The 17,625-nt window shown below is 36.2% G+C and overlaps 2 long non-coding RNA genes and 1 pseudogene across 3 annotated transcripts; 2 read left to right on the top strand and 1 right to left on the bottom strand.

Moving 5' to 3' along the window:
* Window positions 1–3,308: 3,308 nt before the first annotated feature.
* Window positions 3,309–5,446, bottom strand: LOC136233583 (UDP-glucose iridoid glucosyltransferase-like; annotated as a pseudogene).
* Window positions 5,447–13,292: 7,846 nt separating this feature from the next.
* LOC136232070 (uncharacterized) lies at window positions 13,293–14,967 on the top strand. Its single transcript, XR_010690272.1, has 3 exons — window positions 13,293–13,724; window positions 14,386–14,587; window positions 14,831–14,967. It is a non-coding gene; the product is annotated as an uncharacterized lncRNA (long non-coding RNA).
* Window positions 14,968–15,026: 59 nt separating this feature from the next.
* On the top strand, window positions 15,027–16,652 carry LOC136232097 (uncharacterized). Of its 2 annotated transcripts, XR_010690302.1 has the most exons (6): window positions 15,027–15,093; window positions 15,179–15,376; window positions 15,491–15,613; window positions 15,733–15,871; window positions 16,409–16,507; window positions 16,625–16,652. It is a non-coding gene; the product is annotated as an uncharacterized lncRNA (long non-coding RNA). The 2 variants fall into 2 exon arrangements; XR_010690301.1 differs by having other exon boundaries at window positions 16,409–16,644.
* The last annotated feature ends 973 nt before the right edge of the window (window positions 16,653–17,625 follow it).

Genomic DNA, 17,625 nt, shown 5'->3' with positions numbered 1-17,625 from the left:
TGGTCAAATTAAAAAGTTCAAATGTAGACTCGGAGGATGAAGAAGAACTCCTAAACATTCAGAAAAATAGAATGAAAAGCTTCACTTACATGGGAGTTAAGGCTTTGAGGATTCTGAGCTCCGAGAGACTCTGGGCAAAAAACTCGAAGGAAAATGGAAGAGGAATGCAAGTGGAGTGCAAAGAGAAAGAGAGGAAGGAAGAAGACGTTTTCTCTTTCCTCGAGCGGCGCGCCTACGACACGTGTCACCCATCGATTGGCATCGAACAGAGTGACCATCAATGAAAGTCATCATGACGGCGCGCGAAGAAGCTCAAAAGCCCTAAAGGACTTTAAAGGAACTTTAGGGGGGCTTCTGATAACATTGGGATATTATCCAAAGGATCAAAGGAGATATTCGCCTAGGACGGCCACGTATTGATCACCTGATACCGGAATGTTATGGCGTATCAAGCAAAGGAGATCCGACAGGCGGATCACCAAGACTTCGCCACAAGAGATCCGTAGTCAAACTTATGTGGCGAACCGCTATAACCTCTCAATCCGCCAGCGGAACAGCTGAGCCGATCCCGCAATAAAGGCCATTAATGAGCTATTAATAAGCTAACGGGCATACTTAAAGGAAACCAGTAACCGCCATTAATGAAGCATTAATGGAGACTTTCTAGTTACTAAAGGTTACAACTTCATTACTATATATAGCTTGCATCTCAAGCTATCAAGGTACACGTTCACACAATCCTAGAAACCCTACTTTGTCAATTCAGTTTGCTCTTTCATACTTTATACTAACTTTGGCATCGGAGCTTCCCCCCGTCGAACCCAACAACGCCCCCACAGCGATGCCCCCACAGGGACGGAAGCTAATCGGAAATTCTCCACAAGTCATCAAAAGGCAAGTGTGATCCTATTTCTTTTTTTTAAGAAAGAGAGTATGATGCGGACATCTTTTCAACAAATTTCAAGTCTAGGTTAGGGAAGTAGCAAGGTAACAAATTTCTTCAGGTATGTGGGGAAAGTGATTCAGAAGAGGAGGAAGACACACTTAAAGTTCCAGTATATCTTTTTCTTTTAAGTGTATCTACCTGGGCGGATCTCCTTTGAAGGATCTCTTCGATGGATGTCTTCGATGGATCTCTTCGGCGGATCTCCTTTGAAGGATCTCTTCGATGGATCTCTTCGACGGATCTCCTTTGAAGGATCTCTTCGATGGATCTCTTCGACGGATCTCCTTTGATGGATCTCTCCGACGGATCTCCTTTGACGGATCTCTTTTGATGGATCTCTTCGGCGGATCTCCTTTGATGGATCTCTTCGGCGGATCTCCTTTGAAGGATCTCTTCGACGGATCTCCTTTGATGGATCTCTTCGGTGGATCTCCTTTGAAGGATCTCTTCGACGAATCTCTTCGATGGATCTCTTCGACGGATCTCTTTTGATGGATCTCTCCGATGGATCTCCTTTGACGGATCTCCTTTGATGGATCTCTTCGGCGGATCTTCTTTAAAGGATCTCTTCGAAGGATCTCTTCGACGGATCTCTTCGATGTGTCTCCTCGACGGATCTCCTTTGAAGGATCTCTTCAATGGATCTCTCCGATGGATCTCTTCGATGGATCTCCTTTGATGGATCTCTCCGATGGATCTCCTTCGACGGATCTCCTTGACGAATCTATTCGATGGACCTACTTCGATGGATCTACTTCGAGGTATCTCCTTCACGTATCTACTTGGATGGATCTACTTCTGAGTATCTATCCGATGTATCTCCTCATGTGTATCCTTTGGGGTTACTTGCTCACCAAGGAGACTTGGGATTACTTACCCGTTAAGGAGAATTGGGGATTACTTGCTCACCAAAGGGGGACAAGTCTGACACCAGCATGTCCACTATATTTACTATTTTGCCATTAATAATTGTTGTTTGTCATTAGCTCTTATTTACTAGTTTGCCACTTGTTTTCCATTATCCCACCTTACCCCTTTAAGGTTTATCTATTTAGTTATAAGTGACCACCCTTTATTGTAATTTCATCTTTAGGTCTTGGATGATATAAATTCATCCTTTCCATTCTAAGAAGGACAACTTTTATCAATCAAATTATATCTTCTCTTTGAGAGTGTTTTTAGGGTTCATCCCTCTTAATAATGGGGATTTCTAATTCCTTCATGTTTAGCTTGTAAATCTGGGGGTTTCACGGCTCCTTCAAGTTCAGCTTGAGAATATCTTTGGTAGTTTACGATTGAAAACTATCGCCCGTTACCCGATCTGCATCAATTCAACTGTCAACCTTACACATTTCAGCCAACATTTAGTTTATGCTCACAAGTTTTCACACAAGTCCTCAATTCACATCAATTAATTGAAGATAATGTTTCACGATAACTTGTGATATTTATTTGTAGTCTTTTACTTCATTAGTTTTTGTCTTTATTTGTTAGTTGCATAGATACCAATGCAACTAACAATGTATTTATTTTGTTTTTTTTATTATTATTTCACTTGCAGGATGGCATACGGGTTATTATGCTTTATTTACTTATTTTCTTTTTTTTTCATAATTAATTTATATGAATATAGACTTACACAATAATTTGATCACTCCTCCTTAATGTGTTGTCTATAAACACCAAGTTTGGTTCGTAGAAACTCAAACTTATTTTTCAGTAGTGCTTTCGTGAAAATATCTGCGATTTGATTTTCACTACTACAATGAATGAGATTAATTTCACCTTCGATTTTAGCTTCACGAACAAAATGAAACTTGATTTTGAACATACAGTACTCATCATTTATAATGTGATATTTTTCTTTATGAACATACTAAAGGACAAGATTAGTCCATTGATGTGAAAAGTTCAACTTAAACATTATTTTCTCTAAAAAAAACTCATTCCACTCTGCTTTTGATATGTCCTTCTTTAAACAAGCAATACCAATTTTTCCATTAGTTTTTAACTGCATGTTCATTTTTAAAGAAGCAATGAAAGATAAAATCACCACAACATTATCAAATATTTAAAAAATAAATGGTAGAACCACTTTTAACATGCATTCTCTATGGTTTAGTAAAATACAAAAAAAAAAAAAACAAAAACAAAAAAAACAAAAAAATCAGTTTTGCAATTTGTTTGATTCTGTGTTCATAAGAGCATTTCCACCCCACAACTTGTAACTCCTAAGCGTAACCAGAATGTCTAGTAGTAACTTTGAAAGTTGAAATTTAATTTCAGAGGATGACAATTGAAAAAAGAAACAGATTATATGATATAACAAAAACAATAAAGATGATACTGGTTCTAAATAGAATTAAAATGAGCAAATAAACTTCACCAAATCATTCAAGGCATTATAAGAAGAACCACCATCTCTTATCTCCAATTCTGCTTTGAGTTTGAACTCCATAGCCCTCTGCCTCATTTCCTTCCCTTGTTCATCCACCATCAACCTCTTCACAGCATTCTCTATCTCTCCTCTCTCCATTTCAGTTTCTAATTGCAAACCAACTCTCCAAACTTCACTTACAAATCTTGCAGTCACCTTCTGATCACCAAACCCAGGTCTACACAACAATGGAACCCCTTCACATATACTCTCCAATATAGAATTCCATCCACAATGGCTCCAAAACCCTCCTACTGCTTCATGTCCCAAAACTTCCCTTTGAGGCACCCATTTCACAATACAACCTCTCTCTCCAACACTTTCAACAAACCCTTCAGGCAATGCTTCTATCCATTCTGAACCATGGACGGAACCCGGCCGAATCACCCACAAGAATGGTTGCCTGCTGTTCGCTAAACCCCAAGCCATTTCAGCTATATCCTTCTCTGAATTTGTTACAATGCTTCCTGTGCTTATATAGATTACAGAATTGATGGTTTACTTGTCCAACCATGTTATGCAGCTTTTATCTTCTTCTAGAAAGCAACATGGTGTTGATAGAGAGATAGGGACACGTTTATGGAGAGGGTCTATTGCAAAGATCGGAACTTGGCTTTGTTGTTGGAATTGTGTCAATGATGAGTCTTCTAGGCATGTCATTGTGTTTCAGATTATAGCCTTGGAACTTCCTATATTCATTGCAATAGATAATAGCTTGAACAAACTTTGTATGGACCCAAAATTTGAAATTGGAAGATCCTTTAATCTGAGTATAGGATGCTCTGGTGCTGGTTCATGTGACACTGGATCTGTGATATGCAAGTAAATATTAATTGTGTATAACTGGGGATTCTCTAGTTTCTAGCTTCATTAAACTGACTCCACTTAATGCAGCATTAGGGAAAAACTGTAAGAAAATTTGAACAACCATTCTTAGAAAGCATACCTATATATTTATTGGATCTACAATTGCCTCTTCAAATAACAAGTATAGATATAGAAGCTAATTTCATTTAACAAGACAAATTTTGTCCAAAAGTTAGTATGACACCACACCCAAATTTAGATGCCATTTATCAAATTTAGGTGTCACTTATTAGGAGATTTTATAGAGGGGACCTGGTCACGAGGATCCTTAGTTGGCCGACTTATCTTATTATGAGACCTATAAATGATATATTAGTTGTTAATTCTAAGTAAAATGTTATTTGAAACTGTAGTACATAACTTATATAGTATAATTTATCGGTTGGATGACCTGACCAAATCTCGGTTACAAAATCCGCTCAGTATAAGGTTGATGTTTCTTATCACTTAGAATTAAACTCTATCAAACATTATCAGGTCTATTAAATTAAACTCAACTACTTATAAGTTACACCTATAGATCTTTTATTCATCAAATTAACATCTTCGATTAAGCGATAAATCTTCCTATTTCAGTGTGTTTTCTATCTGAAATACTAATAGTCTATCTACCCATCCACATCTAAACTCCATGTGTATATGCATTTGATCAAAGAAGTTAATTTCACTAGCTTATAATTATCAAATTATTAAAAAGTATATGTTATTTCATCTAGATTCTTCCTTTAGAGATTATATGACCAACCTGGTAAGGGGAGATGACCTTCAGCCCTGAGTCGAAAAGCATTAGTAGTGCAGAATAAGATGCTTGGAATTTTTAGATTATAAGCAGCAGCTTCAGCAAAGTATGAGATTTCATCGTAAATTATACAAACAATTTCATCCTGTTGAATTAGCTTGCTTAACCAATCTTGGAAAGGAGCTTTGCAATTTTCATTGAGAAGCAAAACAATTCCAGTTTTGTGTGAAGAAGACATATCTTCATCTGACAACTTATCTTCTATTGGTAGAAAATCAAATTGAAGATGGTCTGAAGAATTTGGAGAGTTTAATTTGGTACTTTGAGCAATGGTGATTAAAAAGTCTTTTGATTTAAGGGTTTCAGCAAGCTGAATCATTGGGTTTAAATGCCCCTCGAATGGACTGGAAACTAGAACAAGGCGAACATGTTTCTGTTTTTCTTTTTCATCTTTCATTTCTCTTTGTTTAGGATGTCAAAGGGTGGAAATTGTGACCTAATGGCATCTTTTTGTGCTAGGCTACATATGTATAAATTGATAAATTCTACTCAAGTGCCACTTGTAAATATTACCATGACACATAAAGGAATACGTTATTATTTAGGTTTATTTTAAAAAAAAAAGTTAATTAGATATAGATGCCATTTGATTTCACTTTTTCAGAATTTGCAAAGTAAATGACAATTTCCAAGAGTTAAATTATATTTTAATTCTTCAACTTTTTAGATTTGAGATCATTTACCTGTTTTCAAACTTCCGATAATGTATAGCTAAAATTGGTCTTGTTTGGAAACATTATGGTTAAGTTTGGACAATTGTATAAGTTAAGGCGGAATCCACACTTCACCGAAAATATTTGGGTTACATTTGGCCTTTATCCTTATAAAAAATTTGTTTCCAATTGGTACCAAGTTTTATATTTAAAAGCGATTTTTCTAGTCATCAAGGATTTAGTGAGACCATAAATAAAAAAATATGAATAACAATCCATCATAATCATAATTATTAAGGATTTCAAGCTGATGTTTATCTATTTGAAATAAACATTTTTAATACATTATGCATCAAATTTGGCCTTTTCCAATTGGTACCAAGTTTTATATTTGAAAGCGATCTTTCTAGTCATCAAGGATTTAGTGAGACCATAAATAAAAAAATATGAATGACAACCCATCATAATCATAATTATTAAGGATTTCAAGCTAATGTTTACCTATTTGAAATAAACATTTTTAATACATTATGCATCAAATTTGGCCTTTTCTAAATTTTAGTTCGAATAATAACAATAATAATACATCATTCCTTGCTTGCACTTCCCTGAATAAAGTAAAATTTTCCTTTTCCATCTCTTTTTTCTTATTGATTGATTATACCATGAAGTTTAGAAGGAAAGTAATATGATAGTGGAGTCAAATATAGTCATGGCCCTCAACCATTAAGATTTTTTTAATAATGTGGTCCTAAACTTCAAGTTTAGAGAGTTAAATGTGAAAACTTGAAATCTATTGACTATATTGTTAAAATTGCAAAAGGTTAGAAGTCATCTATGTATTTGATGACCCAAGCCAAATAATGATTAATGTAATTTATTTTTGTATTTTGTTAAATGAATTTAATATTTTATTATTTTTTAAATTCAATCCTAACTTTGAATCCACAACCTCCAACCCAGAAAATCCGATGAAAGAACCCAATTTGATAACGATCCTCAATTTTCCATTTAGTTTATTGGATTAAACTTGCTTCATCTATACAATATTGGATTTGAAAGTCAGGTCTTAATTTTCTATTCAGCAAGGAAGGATGCCATTCCAAGAAATGTTTTTGTCCTCTTCATTGGTGTGTTTTTAAGGGTTCTTCTTAAAAAAAACATTTTAGTAATCTACTATCTTATTTGTAGTTTCATCTCTTGATGTAAATAAAGCCACCAACTAAGCAAGTGTATAAAAGCCAATTGCAATAACAACATCTGCATATGTCTATTTTTCTATACATATTGATTAATGATCTTTGTGGACTTCATGAATATACGATTCTTGAAACAAAAGACATCAAATTATGGTGAATACATAATTTTCTATTCCATATTTTAATTATTCCATCATTTCTTTAGATATTAAAATATATAAAATTTACATCTAAACATCTTATTGGACGAGAAATAAAAGGTTCATTTCATTATTTGGAGATTTTTGGTTCCCAATCAAGAAGAATCTAGTTATGGTTGTCATAATCTTCACTTCCTAATTCATATATTTATTTTTTGTTGCACTTTATTGGGATTTGTAACTTTTTTCTAATTTTTTTGGCATATGAACTTTGTACCTTTTCTACTTTTTATCATATTGAGTTATTATTATTATTATCATCGTCCATGTACCCAAAACATCTCTTTAAATACCTTTAACTGTATTTAATATGTTTGTGTATGTACAATTAGTTATTCAGCTCATAAATGTACAATTAGTTATTAACCTCATAGATTTCCGAAGCATTTTGTATGATACACTTATTATCTTTGATGAAGACTTAGAATGGAATGAATAAAAAAAAAATTGTATAAAACAATTAACAAAGATCCAGAAGATAAAATGAATGGAAAGTCAATTTTGTTGTTTAGATCAGAGCAGAACAGAGCTAAAGATGTTTCTTTATTTCTTTATTTCTTGTCCAATGTTTGGGTTTTGAGTTTTCTTTCTTATAGAGTGAGTTATGGCCAAATCAATTCAAATAAATGTTGAAGAAAAAGTTGCTTGTAGCAGTCAATAGGTAGAGCAGATAGCTTCTTTGACAAAGTTGGTATTTACTCTCTATTTGGCTGGAGTTCCACATAAATATGATATCCATCAAACAGATTGCTTCCATGGAAAGAATCCTTCTTATCTCTAACTTCATCATCGAGCTTCCAGCAGCTGTGTTCGGAACCATCGAGCTTGCAGCAGCCTTTCCGAACATTTACTGATACAGTTGGATTAGTTTGTGGCATATCTTAATGTTGAAATTTTTTGAGAAAAATATAGAAGAAATTAATAAGAAAATTGTGTTAGAAATAATAAATTTATAATTAATAGTCTTTATGTTGATTGTTATTAAGTTACTTTAGAATAACTTATTAGAAGTTATGTGATGTTAAGTTACACTCTTAACTAGTTATTAAGAGTTATTTATTAGGTTTGTAATAGTTACATTTTCATGTACTATAAATAGTTATCTTGTATAGGCTAAAAGTGAAGAAGCACAAGTTAAAGAGAAATAAAAATAAAGAAAAACTTCCTCCTATATTTCTTTCACTTCTTATATTCTTCTTTTCTCTCCAACAAAGTGGTATCAGAGCCAGATTAAAATTCTCCTAAAAATTGAGAATAATGGTGAAAAGAGAAATCGCCATTGATTCGTGGGAGAGCAAGTCCCAGATTTGGAAAGCTATGCGCTTATGCATAGATGACATCAAAGAACAAGTTGGTTCTTTGACCTTCCAGGAGATCAGGAGGGTGTTGGAAAATGATTTGGGATTGGAGAAATATGCTTTGGATGGACAAAAGAAATTTGTCATGCAATGTCTAGTGGAATCCATAGAAAATGATGATGATGAGAATTCTGAGGATTTAGGAGAAATTAAGGTATAAGGACATGTATCTGATGATAAGGAGAAAATTCAGGATTCTCCTGTGATGGGTCTTTTGCCAGAAACTGATCCAATCAGTAAGAAGAAAGAACTTCCAAGTAAGAGCAGCATTACCACAGCCATATTGAAGAAAGATTCTTATATTAAAGCCAATTGTGAGGAAGTTACAACGAACAGTTTTTGTCGAATTTTAGAGGAAGATTTTGGACTTGATAAATTTGCACTTGATCCATATAAGAAATATATAGGCAATCTATTACATGAGGTATTTCTAGGGGTTGTTGAGAATTAAGAGTCTTCGGACAGAGACGGTGATAAGGATGATGAAGATGAAGTAAAACCAGAGAATAAAGTTAGTGCAAAGCAAATGGTGCAAACTTGTGAAGTATCTAAAAAGAGGAAGAGGCTTGAAAAAGAAGTCAAAGCATCAGGCAAGAAGCACATGAAGCCTATAGAAAAAGAAGCAAAGGACAACAGAAGTGCAGAAGGTATTGAGAAAGCCTCTGCTAAAATCAAGCATGTGCCTGAGAACAAATGTGAGGTCGAACTAATGAAGGAACCAAGTGAGATGTTTCCCAAAGACATCATGGAAGTTAAAAAGATAAAGGAAAGAGTGAAAAAAGTCGAGAGCATTGACATGAGTAATATTGTGTCAAGTTCACATAGAAGGTGCACTACAAGTTATGTGCCTCATTCAAAACCCAAAATACAAGTACACATTGATAACAGTGATGATGATGGTAGTGACGATGATGATAATGAGGAAGACGATGATGGTAATGATAAGGAAAACGACTCTGATGGCAAGGAAGAAGAAAACGATAGAAATAATAACGGAGATGATTGAACGATTCGCCAAGCACTCCGAGTGCCGCCCGCACCCTGGAACCTCGAGTGAGACTCCGAGGATGTGGACGAGGCGAGGAGCGCCTCCGAGTCATGTCGACCTCGAGGGGGTGTCGGAAGTGGGTGTTTCTCCAGACAGTGCAAGACACGAGCAGGCAGGGAATCTGCACACTGATCCGGGCACGCGAGAAGTTCGTGCACGAGGGCGTTGCACGAGTTGAGTGGGGGAGTATGTCACGACCGAAGTTCGTGACGCGCAGACAGAGCGGATGCTTACTGATTGAACGTGAAACGTGAGACGCGGGATTAGCGATAAGGTTGAGTACGTGCTATATAGATTGCATCCTATCTTCGGAAGGGTGTACATCTAGGCACTAAATTGGTTCAGGAGCTGATCCCGCTCCTCTGATGAGCCCATGGGAGGGCGAAAACCAGCGAGCACGGAGATGGCAAGGCTGACCTCAAGGAGTTGTGTCGCAACTTGAGGTGCCGCACGGGAGTTGCCTCTGCGTGAGAACTCTGATCCCGTGACAATTGGTATCAGAGCCGATAGTGTGCTAGCTGCGCAGTTTGCCGAGCGCTCCGTTGGCCACGGTGGCGGGTCTAAAAGTGGACCGCAAGTGGTGTGCTCGAACGCGAGCACGAGTAGGCAGGAAACCGCAGCGAACGATTCGCCAAGCACTTCGAGTGTCGCCCGCACCCTGAAACCTCGAGTGAGACTCCGAGGACGTGGACGAGGCGAGGAGCGCCTCCGAGTCATGTCGACCTCGAGGGGGTGTCGAAAGTGGGTGTTTCACCAGACAGCGCGAGACACGAGCAGGCAGGGAATCTGCACACTGATCCGGGCACGCGAGAAGTTCGTGCACGAGGGCGTTGCACGAGTTGAGCGAGGGAGTATGTCACGACCGAAGTTCGTGACGCGCAGACAGAGCGGATGCTTGCTGGTTGAACGTGAAACGTGAGACGCGGGATTAGCGATAAGGTTGAGTACGTGCTATATAGATTGCATCTTATCTTCGAAAGGGTGTACATCTAGGCACTAAACTAGTTCAGGAGCTGATCCCGCTCCTCTGATGAGCCCATGGGAGGGCGAAAACCAGCGAGCACGGAGATGGCAAGGCTGGCCTCAAGGAGTTGTGTCGCAACTTGAGGTGCCGCACGGGAGTTGCCTCTGCGTGAGAACTCTGACCCCGTGACAAATTGTGCTAACAATTTTATTCAATTTATCAATGTTCTACACAATTGAAAGTTACAGATTTATGGTCCTTTTATAGGCTTATAATGCAACAAAAATAGAGATTTTAAAGGAAACAATAAAATCTTAATATTTATCTCACTAACAAACTAAAATCCTCGTAACACTAAATTTAGTTAAAAATAAACTTTGAATTAGAGAATCAAAATCTCAACACTTGATGCATTTTTGTATTAATAGGATACACAATTTTGTCTCACCATGCTGATAACCTATCAATGTGTCGATTTGGCCTATTGAGTTGGTCTTTGGTTTGCTATACTATAGACTTTTATGGACATGATGGAGAAAACAAAAGACTGCATAGAGAAGAGGAATTTTTTTAGGATTTGGCCTAGAGAAGACTGCATAGAGAAGACTGCATAGAGAAGAGGATTTGGCCTATCAAGGGGAACATCTAGATGGTGGTCAAGTAGTTGTTAAGAGAGGGATTTAATATCTCCCAATAATGTTATCAAGTCTTCAAATATCATGCTCCATGACAATTGGACAGGGTCCAAAAGCAGCAAGAACAATTTGTTATATTGATGAAAATGGATTTTGCAAGGCCTAAGTTTATATCTAGTTTTGGGTCCTCAGAGCTGAATGAACAGATTTATATGTATTAGGCATCATTGTCTATTATGCAATAAGGTCTTCATATTTGGAATTGTCAAGGTTGAATACTATTTTAGTTTTGAATTTCATTGTGTTTTAATGTAATTAAAGGTAGTTTCTTTTCCATTCACAATATTTTACTTTATTTAGGCTTTCAATTGTATCGGCGTCAATTACACTCAAGGTCCCTTCACTTTTTCCTTTTTTAATTTCAAATCCTGACATAGAGTGATTATTTGTTTCCATTTTTCATAACATTTTTTTCCTTTTATTTCTAAACAACAGATAAAAAATGTTTCGTAAAGTTTCAAAATAGCTACTTTAAAACTAACTGATATCTACTACATCTAGGCAATATCTAATACTAAACAGGAACAACTGAATCAAACCGTTTCAAAATCTCTTGAATTTTGCCATTTATTAATATAAAAGTCTATTTTCCCATCGACCAAGTGACCATTCCAATACTAGGTATTGTTTTGTTAATGAAGGAATTGGTTATTGAGAGAGATCTCCAAAAATTGCCATTTGAAAAATTCAAAATGACGTTCCATGAGAAAAAATGCACTTGATGAAGGGTAACAAAGGACACAAACGATTTTGAAATCGAGAAGCTATGATACATATCAATAGGATTATTTTTTGTTTTTTTTAAACAATGTAACCATACTTTGTTTCAAATATTAAGAGACATTATAAGAATTAGTTTTTCAAGAAGAAAATAGATAAATAGAAGTTGAACATAAAAGAGTATCAAATTACAAAACAAAATCCAATTAAATTAGAGAATGAACCAAACATGATGTGTAACTAAATAAAAAATTCCTAAATGAAATTCGAATATGAATAATTTTTTTTACACTGCATTCTAATCATCTGATGAGGACTAGAGCCACAAAATTCAGATAAAAGAAAATCATGGATGACTAAAGGATGGATTCCCTGTAAAGTTTTCCATCCAATTGCAGGTTTCCCGATCAATACTTAAAAACACAGAAAGATGTGTAAAAAAAAAACTAACTGAAACAAAACAAATACATAATTAAAGTTTAAGAGATAAAGCAATTCCGGAAACATCAACTTGTTCATTTAAAGGAATTTGTGCGGATTGTGGATTTATTTTGAGAATTGTAGATGCAGAAGCACTGCCAAGATTATGGAAAAAGGAACTGTTATTTTCTTCAAACCGTGAAGATGATAATCCATGAAGACCAAATCCTCCACCATTAATAATATTATTCTCAATCTTTGTCCAATCAATTGAAGATGGTGAGAAAGTTCTAATCTTTTTCCTGAAGAACCCTGCATGGACATACAAACCATTGGAGGACATAAGGATCTAATAATATAAATGTTTACGAATCAAATATTTCATCTTTACCTAATATAAAAGTAATATTGATGGTAGTTGCCCAAAGAACCTAACAGCATACCTTGTGGCTTGTTCGCTAGAGCACGTTCCTTTTTATGCGCTTTTTTATGACCACCAAGCACTAGTGGAAAAATGGTCATTTGCATCGGCCCATTTGCATCGGCCCTTATAAAATACGATGCAAAAGAGTCATTTGCATCGGCCCTTTATAAAGGGCCGATGCAAATGTCATGATATTTAGTATTTGCATCGGCCCTTAATAGGGACCCATGCAAATAGCTACATTATTTGCATCGGCCCTTTCAAAAGGGCCGATGCAAATATTAATTGAATTATTTGCATCGGCCCCTTAACAGGGACCGATGCAAATAACTGTAGCAATTGCATCGGCCCTTTTAAGCGGGCCGATGCAAATATCAATCGAATCATTTGCATCGGTCCTTTATAAGAGACCGATGCAAATAGTATTAATATAAATTTAAAAATTAATAAAACATCAAGAGGTATTTTGTAATTAATTGGGCCAATTTATAAATATAAAAAGTTAAACATAAATTTGGATTTTAGGGTTAACTTTCTTATTTGCAAGCTGCCTCCCCATCTCTCTCGTCTCCTTCTCACATCGAAACCCAGCTGTCTGCTGCGTTTTCCACCTCCGTCTGCCTATATCATTTGGGAAGCACATATTCTACCCTAGCTATTCTAAGCACATATTTTACCCTCTACGAAGACATAATCTCATTACCGTCTGCCTATATCATTTGGGAAGCACATATTCTACCCTAGCTATTCTAAGCACATATTTTACCCTCTACGAAGACATAATCTCATTATTCGAGTAAAGGATTTTGTGCGCGATGTCCTCCGCTGTCTCCCACGCCGCAAGGCGAGGGAAGAAGCTAGCCTCGCTGTTTCTATTAACCACGGTAATTTCAGGTGAGACTTTCCAAACCTCAGTATAACTCCGATCCCGACCCAAAATACCAGTCGATGAAGTTAAATCGAAGAGCAGGAAAGCAGAAGGCGATTTGATGAGGTTTGTCAAATAACTGTCTTTCGCTTTATCTAATTCCAATTCCATGGTCGCTACTGCTTTCTCTAATTTTCAAATTCCATTCGTGGTTGCTGATTTGATATAGTGAAATTTTCATGTGTTTGTCAAATACTGCTGATTTGATATAGTGAAATTCCATTCGATTGTGTGTCATGGTTTGTTAAATTTACAGTAATGACTTTGTCTTGCTCATGAAAATACCTGAAATAGGATGAAAATTAATTATTGTTGAAGTGAGGCATCCTAAAGACAGACCCCATGGTGAATAGTCTGGCATATTCCAATAGACTGGGGAAGTTCTTATTTGCACACGCGCTGAAATATTGGGCAAAAGCCCTTGTACCTGTTTACTTCGTGTTGCTGGTGCGTGCTAAGCTTAATCTCATGCATGAAAACTGTGAGACTAAAATTAAAGTTTTTATAAATTGAGGAAAGCTTCTAGGTCTTGCAGTTTATGCCGCTCTCATGATTTTAGAGGTGTTTAGTTTATGACGGATCCTTGTAAATTGCGATATTCTATTTACTGATGTGCATTTGTATCATGTTTCATTTGTCTATGAAACGATTGCAACTTTCTTTTGGTTTTACAGTTCATAATTGGTGATAGGAAAATGTTTATGATTTCATATATGTTTAATTGCAGAGAATGCTGCTAGTCTTGTAGAATTGAAGAACTTGTCTCACCTGACAACATTGGAAATGCAAGTTGAAGATGACAAGTTATTACCAGAGGACTGGTTCTTGAACGGAATTCAAAACTATGGTGGATAGGTTTGATGCTACAGCTTGAGCTAAAAAAATTATCCGGGTGATGCATTTAGAATAGCATATTTATGGAATTCTAGGTCAGTTCTATTTTTTATGTCCATTTTGAATAATATATTTTGCTTATAACATTTAGTATAAAAAAAGTTTTGTGAGAAAATTAGAACTTAAGATGACTACTGAATCTGTCAAAACTCATGATCTTGCTGTTTTATGGTTGGCAGGTATGCCTGGTCTGACTGTCTATGCTAGTTTTCACGAGTTTTCTCTCCTACAAAAGGAGAATATATGTTCTGATGCATATGCATTCAAATCATTTGCAGGAGAGAGCTGCGAATGCTCCAGTGCTTATACCAGACCATGTTAGATGGGTGATTGGTCCTTCCGGAACAATTGTAACATTCCCTAACGAGATGGGCTTGCCGAGTATATTTGACCCTAAGCCATCCAGGTATAAAGCTGTTCCATTTATTCCTAATGAAGGCTGACCTTAGATCTAGTTTTTAGGTATTGACTTCCTGTGGCTTGAAGGGTTCAAAAAGAGTAATGTGTTGGCATCTTCTGGTATACCAGAGTATTCTTTCAAGTATGTTTTCCTTGAAACCGTCCCGCCTATTGGCATTGCTATTTATCTTTGTTAAGTTATAATGTATAAGATTGTTTTCATGCAGGGATTTGCAAAAAGCGACCTGTAATTTTACAACACTGATAGGGCAAGGTGTTTTTGGTCCTGTTTATAAAGCTCAGATGTCAAGTGTCGAAATTGTTTCTGTGAAGGTGTGCTTGCAACTGATTCTAAGCAGGGGGAGAAAGAGTTTCAGACCGAGGTATTAACTCAGCACTAGTAGAAAATTTGTTCCAGTCTCAAGGTTTGTTAAATCCCTCTCCTCCTCTGCTTTTCACATTTCAATTATCAATTCATTTATTGGTTTATTTCTATTGTCGTTTTTGCGTATTTCAATTGGGGTTTCGTAATTGAACAGTTGGGAGAGACTTGCTCATCAGCTCAAACCTGTGATGCTGGATTGCAATTCGAAAGTTGCGCTGCTAATGGAAATACCCGACCTAGATGCGTCTGTACCCATCCATTGAGCCCGACATCGAAGGTTTGCCATTGATATTTTTCGATTATCTATCAATTTGTTTTTGCGTATTTGTTGTTCGATAAAATTACCAAAAGAAAATGAAGGCAGAGCAGGTGTATTGATTATTCTTAGTTGGTTAGGTGAAAGGTCTGCCATTCAACAAGTATTCATGGCTCACAACTCACAACTCATTTGGAATTACGAATTTTAAACCCAGCATCGGTTCGACTCTGCTAGCTCCTACAAACCAAGAAGACTCTGTTAACCAGTCAACTTAATGTAAGATCAGAGTACATCTTCTCGGCAGTTTGAGTTTTTCTGACTGTTTCAAATTTTAGGATGAAACTAGATTTGTTTATCTTTTAGTTATTTCATGCATGACGTTTTTTGCAGCATTTCTTTTTTGTGCAAGCTGATCAGAAACTAATTATCTATGTCAAATTAAAAATTTCTCAAAGAGCACGCAAATGCGCATAAAAACATTGATTATATACTATAAGTTTGACATTTATATTATACATTTAAAATTTGTTTACTTTTTTCTCAAGAAGAAAAGTTCGCCTATATCAAAGGCATTTTTCTAATAATGCATAAAAGAAACTTTCAACATTCTTCATCTCCATGTGAATAGTAAAAGTTCAGAAAGTCACTTCTGAATTTTGAAATATGTAAAGGATTTTCAATGGTTTTTTTGTCCTTGGTGGTGAGCCTTTAAAATTTGATCAATTTTTTCTTTTCTCTTTTAATTTTTGTAATAATTGCTATAATATTTAGGTGGCTTAATGATATAGTTACATGAATTGTATATCTTTGTAGAATGGGGTTCGAGGACTTATGCTAGATATGTATGACTTCAAGAATGATATCTGGCTATGTCACTCTATTGCCGGAAGATGTTTCGACTTCACGGCATTTGTAAGTCCATTTGATATAGGCTATATAACTCTTACAATGATTTGATATGTTTCGACTTCACGGCATTTGTAAGTCCATTTGTAAGCCCATTTCGACTTATGCTGAGTATTATTGCAGTTGCAGATCTACTTATTTGCAGAGGCACCACTTTGTTTTAAACAAAATTCTTATGTTTTGGTGAATGATTTGTTGTTCTTTTCACTGTTTATTTGATTATCTGTAGTAGTTTTCTGATATAGATTGCTAATCGATTTTGCTTTGTTCTTGACGTGCTCTGGTATCAGAGTTATATGTCTTTGTATCGGTTTTGTTTTCTGCATATTGCTGTGTAATTGCGTTTTGTTTGTGTTTCAAGAATTGTTTCGTTCTTTTGATGCTTAGTTATGTGTTGAAGTGTCTCCACATAGTGTTCTGGACTGATGATTTGGATTTAGAGTTGATGTCTATCTTGTGCTCTCACGATTTAGAGTTGATGTCTATCTAGATTTATTAAATTATGATGGCAACGTATGTATATGAAAATTCTCCATGTAATATATATGAATCAAAGCTATTTGGCGTATTATAGAGCTCTATTCAATCCAAATTAATTTTTTTTTAAATGAAAAGGCATCATTTGCATCGGCCCTTTTAAAAGACCGAATCGGCCCTTAAATATGGCCGATGCAAATGATACAATCATTTGCATCGGCCCTTTTAAAAGACCGAATCGGCCCTTAAATATGGCCGATGCAAATGATACAATCATTTGCATCGGCCCTTTTAAGGACCGATGCAAATAAGGAATCATTTGCATCGGCCGTTGTAAGGGGCCGATGCAAATGATTGTGTCATTTAACGTATCTGACACATCATTTGCATCGGCCCCTTATAAAGGGCTAATGCGAGGTGGCATTTGTGTCGGCCCCTTTAAGGGGCCGATGCAAATAACCACCTCATTTGCATCGGCTAGCGGCCGACGCAATAGCATTTGCGTCGAGAGCTTTTGCATCGGCCGCTGGCCGATGCAAAAGGCCCTAAACGGCCGATGCAAATGGCCTTTTTTCCACTAGTGAAGAGCTCTAGAGTTTAAAAATTCTCTATTGCAAAATTGACATGAGAAAACTCTAGACGAGTTT

The sequence above is a fragment of the Euphorbia lathyris genome, chromosome 6, assembly GCF_963576675.1.
Source record: "Euphorbia lathyris chromosome 6, ddEupLath1.1, whole genome shotgun sequence".
Lineage (NCBI taxonomy): Eukaryota > Viridiplantae > Streptophyta > Magnoliopsida > Malpighiales > Euphorbiaceae > Euphorbia > Euphorbia lathyris.
The sequence above is the reverse complement of the archived record's forward strand: the minus strand, read 5'-3'. Positions and strand labels throughout refer to the sequence as shown.